This window comes from Tachypleus tridentatus, chromosome 6 (genome assembly GCF_004210375.1).
Source record: "Tachypleus tridentatus isolate NWPU-2018 chromosome 6, ASM421037v1, whole genome shotgun sequence".
NCBI classification, from domain to species: Eukaryota; Metazoa; Arthropoda; class Merostomata; order Xiphosura; family Limulidae; genus Tachypleus; species Tachypleus tridentatus.
Window position 1 is genome coordinate 100,333,684 of NC_134830.1, and position 10,828 is coordinate 100,344,511.

Here is a 10,828-nt window from a genome sequence, read left to right on the forward strand (position 1 = left end):
GTGCCAACAATACAGAGTAAGTTTACAATACAGATTTGGCTTTTTCAAAAGCAGATGGGTACGTTTCAGATCACTTTTCTTGTTTGTAAGAGTTGGATATTTCACAATGTAATAAACTTTGGCTTGAATTAGAAAGACTTGATCGTGACTTACTACATGACCTAAGTAAGCAACTTTGGTCCTACAAAAATAACTATTTGCCAAATTTACTGTGAGATTGGCTTTCTTAAGTCTCTCAAAAACACTGCATGATACACATAAGTGTTCTTCCCCACGTGTTAATGTAAGCTATAATATCATCAACATAAATTTAAATATCTGACAGATTATAGAGACATTGATTTATTATTTGCAGAAAGGTTGCCTGAGAATTTTTTTAGCCCAAACGGCATTATACTGTGTTGGTATAATCCATCAGGAGTAACAAAAGCAGATATTTCTTTGCTCTGTCAGTTAAAGAAACAGCACATCTTTTCAGTAGGTCGCATTCTGAGATATATCTGGCTTTTCAATTTTGTCAATATACATAATCCATTCATGGAATGGAATAAGAATCTGATTTTGTCAAAGTATTCTCTTTGTGAATCTGTACAGAATATAACCAACGAATCAGATCTAGGAACCAGTACAAAAGATGAATACCAATCACTTTTAATGGGTTTTATAATGCCGTTCTTCATCATATAAGATATTTCTTTAGGCATTTTATCAACATTCATTGGATTGACTCAATAGGGATATTGTTTCACAGGTGAAGCATCATTTACATCAACATCATGAAGAGCAATGTTGATTTGATTAGGAACGTCCGGAAATATAAATTCGTATTAAATCAATAAACTAGCAAGTTGATTTTTCTCTTCAGGAGGCAATAACTGAGTTTTGCACCACGATGTCGGAATTACTTCACTAATTCCAATATGCTGCCAAATTAGGGACGGCTAGTGCAAGATAGTCTATAGCTTTGCGTGAAATTAAAAACAAACAAACTTTCCAAACAACCTCATAGGAACCAGGGTATTCAGCTTTGAGTGAGTAATAATACTAATACCATGTCACAAAGACAGAAATTGCACACATCAGTCTTGCAGTCACAAATGTTTTTCATTTAGCTTGGGATGACTTCAGATATTTTCGATCTAATTCACAAGTACCTAACAATCTAAATCAAAACTTGGAAACATAATCCAATAAGTGCATATCTTTCGGGTCATCTTCCAATCATTGTTCCTTCGGCAATGTCAAAGGAACATGCACTTAATGGCCAAACACCAATTTGAATGGGCTCAACCCTAACGACTCCTTAACTGACTCACGAACAGCAAATAATAATAAATAAACTACTTCTTTTTTATCCTTTTCGTTATTGAGACAGTAGTTCTGAACCACATTTTTCAAGGTAGAATGGAATCTCTCAAAAGCATCTTGCAACTTGGGATGGTTCATACTATATTTAATTTGTTTACCACCGAGTTGGTAAACAACCCTGACATAAAATTTGATCACTGATCAGACTGAATTTCTTTGGACAAACCAACAAAAGTAATTAATAAAAGCCTTAGAATTTGTTTTTGGCTGAAATGTTTCTTAAGAGAATAGATTCAAGAAATCGAGTGGATGCACACATGATAGTCAATAAATACTGGTTCCCTGATCGAAATTTTTGCAAAAGCCCAACACAATCAATAATCACACGACTGAAAAGTTCTTCAAAATCTGAAATAGGCTCTAAAGAAGCAACGGGAATTTTCTGGTTAGGTTTTCTAATCAATGGACAGACAAGTTTTACAAAACTGATGAATATCATGACTAATTTTTGGCTAAAGGAAATGTCTCATAATTTTGTCACATGTCTTGTTGACTCCTAAATGATCTCCGACGGAGAGTTCATGGGCAACTTTCAATATATCAAAGCAATACACTTTTGGAACAACAGTTTGATAAACTACCGCCCAGTCCTCTGAAGCTGGTACATTTGATGGTCCCCATTTTCTCATGAGCACACAATTTTAGAAAAATGAGCAATATGAAACTTTCTCCATTTCATATTTCGGGAGTGCATATTTAAATAGTGGCGAGACATGCAGATCCTTTTCTTGCTCATAGATCGATTTGCTTCTAGTAAACAGAACTTAAATGACGAATCAGATCCCTCACGTTCCTCATTGCCATTCACCAATGAATTGTCATTTTACAATTATTCATAAGATAATTGTTCAAAAACAATGTCTGAGACAGATCCATAATATCATCCTGTGAACACGTCTCTGTCATTTGTTTCTGGTTTAATTTCTTAGTCTGAGCTCGAGTCACAGCACACGAGAGAAACACTTCTGGATTCTCCTCAACAACATCATCCTCAGATGAAACAGTGATCGGCTCACTAACTATTTTGGGTTCGGCAACAACTTTTCCCTAGCCAAATCGTTTCCCAACAATAACGGTACACCCTCAATTAGCAGACTAGACCTTACTCTAACCACAACTGGTCCCGAAACTAGGTCCGATGTTCATAAATGTTATGAAGAGGAACATTAATAAAGCCACACTCAATACTCTGAACAATAACAGACTCACCAGTAGCAGAACTTGAATCTAAAAGTAGTATACCTTCTAACAACAATGACTGAGTTGCCCCAGTATCACGTAAAATACGTATATGATGTTAGTAGCGTCCTTATCAAAGACACAGAACCAAGAGACACAAAAGGTCTAAATTCCTCCCTAACTATATCAGCATTTTTATCAACATTAGATGATCTGCTGAAACTACGTCCATATATGGACACAAACGCGCTGGGTGATGCCTCCTTTTCTTTTTTCCTTTTCAAACTCCAATAATTGGACATCACATGACCAGGTTTCTTAGAGAATGGGCAGACAGGCTTTGATAGTTATGATGAAGTTTTTATCCTGACTGTCAGACGATTTAGAACCAGACGAGCTGATTTTTTTAAAGAATCCTCAACTTTAGCGGATTGGGTAAGTACAGGATTTTGCTGAGATGGCAGAAATTTTATTTTACGAACAACTGATTTATGTGTTAGAGTGTAATAATCAGAAAGAATAGCTGCTTCCTGTAGTATTTCAAGTTTCTTTTCATCCAAATAACTTTTGAGGTCGTCACTCGAGCAGTGTTTAATTGTCTTAGTTTGTCGAAACAGCTGCCAATATACATGAATTACACCATCGATCAAAATATTTATTTTTATTTTTCCATGGGAGGACTTTATACAAATTTGATTATCCTGCTCCGATAACTTCGAAACTTTTGGCAGTAAGCCTCGAGTATTAACTCATATGCTTTGAGAATAGCTGATCTAACCTTATAATTCGTACAATCGTCCAAAAAGAAAGTAGCATAAGCTTTTTGGGCTTTATTAATTAAAACATTTTGTAATAACAGTGACCATTTTTGATTGGCCATTCCATGGTATGGGCAACCTTTTTAAAATGTTGGAAATATTTATCAACTTCATTTTTATTAAGTAGTAGAACTTTAACATATAGGTTGAGCACAAAGTTGTCATTTTGCTTTATTCGATTAGCATTTAGTCTAATTTCCATTTCTTTCAGTCTAGTTCATTTCTCGGCTTCGATACGGGCTTGTTCGGCCTCAAGACATTTACTTTATCTTTCTACATCGACATGGGCTTGTTCTTTCTGGGCTTCGATGCAAGCCTGTTCAACCTTGATTTGTTTGAGTCTTAACTGGATCTTTAACTTTATCATTCAACCCTAATTGGCTAGTAGAAATACTAGAGTATTCCCCTAAAGTTTCCTCAGACAACAAATCATCATCGACTAATATTTAAACAATACAACTTTTTAGTTCATTTTACTCATTAATTTTTTAACTTACAATTCTAAGATTTTGGCACTTTGCACATTTTTCGTCTAGTTAAAGAAGGGTGATTCAAGAAAACCTTGGTAATTAGACACAATCAGATCTTGTACCCACTGATAAATATAAAACGAATTATGATTTGAATTTAAATTTATTTCGGATTGTATCTCTTATTTATATCTCGAACACGAGCCCCCAATTTATTATGTTATTTATTAAAATTTATTTCTGATTTATTATGTTACCTATTAAAATTTGTCTTACACGAGTCTGCGATTTATTATGTTACGTATTACTGTTTCAAGTAAACGGAAATGTTTATTTTAAATTAGAAGTTAAATGAATGTTAATATTTATTAAATTTATGGTATATGCTAACAAGATTGATACACAAAGTTGTTTTTTTTAACACTAATATATTTCAACATACAAACAAAAAATACAGTTTATAATAGAGGTTATTACTAATAATTACCACAAATGATGGTTTATATACAAGCGTTTTACAAACTACATAGATTCTTCTATCTGGTATACGGAGTCTTTCAACCACATTCACGGACAGCAAATTAATTCTTTGTTGATATACCTGTACATTTCTTTTGCCCGCTGGCTAAACCTTGAAGCTCCCCTGAGCTTTCGCCAATGACAATATCTAACGTCTTCGTAAAAATACTAACGTCCAAAGTTGATTCACTGAAGATAAACGGCTCGTAATGTTCGAAAACTTCAAACGTTCCTGGTCCAATACTGTAGTTTTCCGATTATTAGGCGTTAATTTCATTTATAGCTTCCGAGGCCTGTAGCATAATAACTGTAGCTAACCAAATAAAATCTTCTGTTTCTCGTTTAGTTGCTTTTATACAAATCACTAGAATTTTTGGAAGTTTCAACAATGTTCTAGAGTGTTTTCGTAAAACAAATATTGTTAATTCTTACGTTCAAGTATATTCAATAATTTCGAGAACAAGCCGGACTTGCGCAATAGACAGTAAAGAATATACGTCACATCCAAAAAAGAAAACTGTATTGAAACAAGCGTAGGTATTAAAATAAACGTATAATAGTACATCCATTACATTCGTAACCTTTTAACACATTTTACCTTCGCCCTTTTTTTTTTCCTTCTATTGCATTACAGGTTGTTTGATGTAGATATTCCTAGTGTTTTGCGTCATAAAACATGCAACAATCAACCAATAAATATGTGTCAGATTCCTCTGGAGCTGATACACCTCCTTCTTAAGACACTCCCCACCTATTGTGTAGCTTTGTGCCTATTTCCAAACATGGCCAGGTAGTTAAGGTGCTCGACTAGCAAACAAGGGATCGCAGAATCGAATCCCCGTCACACCAAACATGCTCGCCCTTTCACCCGTGGGAGTGTTATAATTGATGGTCAATCCCACTATTCGTAGATAAAAGAATAGCCCAAGAGTTGGCAGTGGGTAGTGATGACAGGCTACTTTCCGTCTTGTCTTAAACTGCTAAATTTGGGACGGCTAGCGCAAATAGCCCTCGTGTAGCTTTGCGCGAAGTTCAAAACAAACACAGAATTTCGCGCAAAGCTACAAGGGCATTTGATTTTTTGAAAACAATTCGAACGTGAACTTTTTATCTTAAATCTGAAATGTCATTTGTGATTGTAATCAGCTTAAATTACCAATTGTTTCAAGTATTGCTTTACTTTTCTAAAGCTCCAAATAAATAAAAAATATTTTAACTAAATGATTACTTAGTTTTCTGGGAAATAATTTTATAAGTTTAGCACCATTAAATTCCAAGACTAGACTTACGAACACTGTAATAATTATTATCATGAAACGTAATTATTCAATAGTTAAATACGAGGGCTGTTCAAAAAATACGCGGACTGACGTCATAAAACAAAATGTACTTTATTTAGAAGTTACAGGTCTGGGACCCCTTCAAAGTACTCTCCTCCCCAACGCACACACTTATCCCAACGGTGTTTCCACTTGTTGAAACAGTCCTGGTACGCTTCTTTTGTAATGTCCTCCAGCTCCTTCGTCGCATTTGCCTTAATCTCAAGAATCGTCTCAAATCTTCTTCCTTTCAAGGGTCTTTTGAGTTTGGAAAACAAGAAAAAATTGCAAGGAGCAAGGTCAGGTGAGTAGGGGGGGTGGGGAACAACAGTGATCGAGTGTTTGGCCAAAAAACTCACGAGTTCTGCGTGGCACAAATGTCGCAGCAACGCGGTGCATCTTCAATATTTCGGTCAAAATCTCGAAACAAGATCCAACTGATATCCCACACTCTTCAGCAAGCTTCCTGACAGTCAGACGTCGATTTGCCCGCACCAGGGTGTTGAATTTGTCGACGTGTGGGTCGTCAGTTGACGTGGAATGACGTCCAGGACGCTCATCATCTTCAATGGACTGTCGACCATCCTTAAAACGTTCATGCCACTTGAAACATGCAGTACGCTTCATAGCAACATCACCGTAAGCCGAGTTAAGCATAGCAACAGTTTCAGTCGCAGATTTTCCAAGCTTAACACAAAATTTCACAGCAAGTCGTTGCTCCTTCAGGGCATTCATTCTGAAATCCGCCAAACGAAAAAATTGCACTTCACTTAGCTTCACGTAGCTAATACACAAATGAAGATATCTGCAATCGGGAAATGGCGTCGTAATCAGCTGATCTGTGCGAATCTAGCGACACCAAGTGGATTCCCCTGGAACCAACTGGAGCCGCGCAATTCAAAAACAGTCCGCGTATTTTTTTAACAGACCTCGTAGAGCAATTTTCAGCGTAGACAGCAGAATATAATCAGTATTAATTACTATTCAGGTCACATAATTTGAGTAACCACTGGTATTGTAGATAGGTTTCGTTACGTAATGACTGGGCGTAATATTTCTTTTTTTGCAAGGAGAACTTCTGGTTTAGTGTTAATAAACCAATATTAAATATTGCTAAATATAATTACATGCTTTTTAATAATCTAATTTATAAGGAAAGAAGAGTAATCTGTTATTTTCGAAGTTTTAAAATAAATAATGTTTGATTTCCTCTCAGTCAAGTCACTGTACGGAAATTTCGTGAGAAAATCTTTTCAGGTTTGCTAAACGTATTTGTGACGTTCGAACCTTATATTTTGTGTCAGGCCTAAAATATACGTCCGTTTGACCGAAAGTACCGAAATTTACAAAATTAGTAAATTTGTCCTAAAGAATAAACTGTTGTTTTTTAAAATTAATATACGTATTTCAATAATTTTAAATAAACAGAACTAGAAAAAATACCTGGAAAATGGTAGCCAGCCTGAAAAATACACCAATCAGTTTCTTATCCTCAAAATTTTAGGTCTAGTTACCAAAATCTTCTTTACCCCTCAAGTTGTTTTCGAGTTTGGACATTTTCAAAATCACAGCTAGTTAACATAATAAAAGAGGCTGACCTTCTGCGTAACCTTGGTCTTTAAGCTACTTTCACCACAATATTAATAAATTGACATTCAACACTTGTATCAAATTGAGTCAAAATTAGATTAAAACTCGTCTAGTTATAGTGTTGAGACACAAAGGAAAACAATAACCTCACGTTGTAAGGCGGAAATTATTACTATGCGAATAACAAACTATAAGTTTACCACTGAAATATCGCGGCTTCTGTATGTTTGCCTTTTTTGGACTTACTTTTATCATCTGTACTCTTTAAAATTTTTGCTTAAATTAATTTTGTTTTACCAAATGGAAAATGGTCAATATAAAAGGACGAAATTATTTTATCGCATTATTTTATGTAAAAACAGAAATAAAGAATAAAATGAATATATTGTACTTTTGAAATAGATTTAAATGTGATTACGTTAGAAGCTTCAAACAGTAGTGAATTAAAGAAATCTGTTAAATTAAGAGAAAAGAATAAACACGTAAAAATTCGCGTTTCAAATGCTTATGCTTCCTGAATAATTTCTCAATTCTATATGCTTACATACGTTTTTTCGCTCGTTTCGAGTTTTGACTTACCAACAATTTCGATAATACTTTTAATCTTTAGAACACTAATGAAGCATAATTATTTGCATGTATGAATAAGATAAAAATATGTCATTTTTTAATGAGATAAACATATTTCTTTTTTTTTTCTTTTTGAAGAATGAAAGGTTTTCCTTTTGATCGAAAATTACAAAAATGTAGCTTCATTGAGATTTGTTCTTTGCTAGTACAGCGGTATGTCTACGGATCTACAAGGCTAAAATCAGGGGTTCGATTTCCCTCGGTGGGCTTAGCAGATAGTATGATGTGGCTTTACTATAAGAAAACACACATACCATAAGATTTGTTCACTAATATTGCGAAGTGGATTTTTTTTTCGCGATGTCACTGCAGGCTAATTATTACATTGATTTTATTCGTAAACATAGCTTACAATCTTAAAGAGACTATTTGACGAATCGATTGTGAAAAAAATTAAAGATTATTACTACACTAAAAAGAATTAATATGTAATACTATAAGTTAGTATATTACTGGTAAGAATACGCTGAGGTGGATGCCTACACAGAATATACAACCTTCTGTAGCCTTTCTGTGTTGTATGAACACAATTACCTACAGTTATCATAATACTAAACATAATTTTTTACTTAAATATGACAAATCCATTTCAATTACGAATTGCCAGCATCAGTAAAAGTTAAGAAACATAAACACTGAAGTAATGTTAAAAATGGCTTCAACGAGTACATTAGATACACGCTGAAAACTGAGATCATATTAAAACCTATCTCTGTATCGCAACACACGTCTATTTATTCGTATAAAAAGTATGGAGAAACTTCAAACGTTACGAGCAAGATTATTTTATAATGCCAACATATATTTACTTTTTAAATACAAATATCTTAAAATTTAAGGATCAAATTATTTAAATTAGATCAGAAAGATAAATAGTAATTATACAGCCGCAACTTGACTGTACGAAACCAAAATAATTCGATAGCATTTAAGACTAGATGTATTAGCATAAAACAGTGCTAACACGCAACATAGCTGTAGTATATTTAAACGTTGTTTTTGAATTTCGCACAAAGCTACTCGAGGGCTATCTGTGCTAGCCGTCCCTAATTTAGCAGTGTAAGACTAGAGGGAAGGCAGCTAGTCATCACCACCCACCGCCAACTCTTGTGCTATTCTTTTACCAACGAATAGTGGGATTGACCGTCACATTATAACGCTCTCTCGAATGAAAGGGTGAGCATGTTTGGTGTGACGGGGATTCGAACCCGAGACTTTCGAATTGCGGGTCGAGTGCCTTTATCACCTGGTCATGCCGAGCAACGCGAAATTCTAAACAAACAAGCAAACAGTACTAATTTAAAACTGCTATGTGTATCAGCACGAATTGCTTTTTTAACAAAATTACCGTCTTAATAGAGAAATTTACCTCTTCAGTCTTTACTTGTGGATACATGTTACGGATTGCTACCATCATAACTGTTGAAACTGATATCATAGTGTATAACATTGTTGTGATTGTTTTCGTCATTGCCATGGTTGCTGTGATTTTTGCTACCAAGAAAAAAAATGCAATAGCGATTTATACTAGAATGTACTATTGCTGTGCGTCACTGTAGGATTTTAGCTAGATATGTTGAGCTGCACATTGCAATCTGCTAGTTTTAATAACAAAACATTTTATGCTAGGACATCTCATTCCACTCTTACTTTTTCTCTTATTTTTATCCCGAGTTATTTTGAGTGGAACTTGTTCTTGGACTGTTACATTTTCCAGCTCTTCAGCTTCATATCAGCTCTATGTTGTTCTGGATCCAGTGTTGTAACTATTAACACACGAGCATCTGAGTACAGCTGAACACATACTCCCTGGCTCCATTGTCATTATATACAGTGGTGAGGCAGTGGGTGTTGTCATGGGATATTTCAGAATCAGTAGAGCTAAACTTACCATTTGTGTCTGCAGAGTATGTTTGTCAGATGGATTATCAAGCAATGTGTCTTCATGCATTGGCTCATGTGGCAAACACCAGGCTTAACCTTGGCATGGAAGGCATTGGAAGATATTTCATATCATCTTGAAACCAAAAACAGACTTCTCAACATTGGCATAACAGTGATTCCTCAGCATCAACAAAAGCCAAGTACATTAACTGGCAGGTTGAAAAATCAAGATAACTAGAAGGTTTTCAAGTACAATTATATAATAAATAGGAAAAGTCAGGATCCAGAATTCCAGGTCAAAAATAACCCCAATCAGTCAGGAAAACTTGGTCAAGAGTTTGGGTTAATGTTGTAGTGATCAAGGTCCAAAAATAACACTTCATCCTGCAAAGTCCCAAAGAACAACAGTGTAGAAAAACACTTAAAATAAAGCCTTGTTCAAGTTCTTTGTTTACATAATGACATGTGATCAAGCTCGAGACCCAAGGTTTACCTGCATCAACGAAACTGCCTACTATCTACGAACAGTTTGGTCAACGCAAATATCCGTGGGTCCCAAACTTAATCTAAACTATTTTCAATGTCGTCACGATGGTCCACAGTTATCCAATAACACTGCTGCATTCTTTCCAGAACCGTCTAGTTAGGTGTTAAATAAACAGAGTGATGGTCTAGTATGAAAGAAATGGTAGAGACAAGACTGTAGTGTAGTTACTTACACTAGTAACCAACATTAGATCAAATGTCACTCAAATACCAACCTGCTTAATATATGATCAAACTAGGCGATATCAACATCATAATTCTTATATCTATTTCCTTCAAATATAAATTAACCACAAAGGGAATATTTACATCTCACAGGGAGGTATCACTCAAATTCAGCACTCGTGCACAATCTGCACTTTCATGTACTATGGCTAGCCTTACATTACTATTGAAACACTATAAATTACTTTAAAAATTTAGAGAATATTTTAATCTGATAATAAATATTCCATTATAATCAAACAAAACCTTAGGTACACTAAGCTTGAATTTGTCAAGTTTG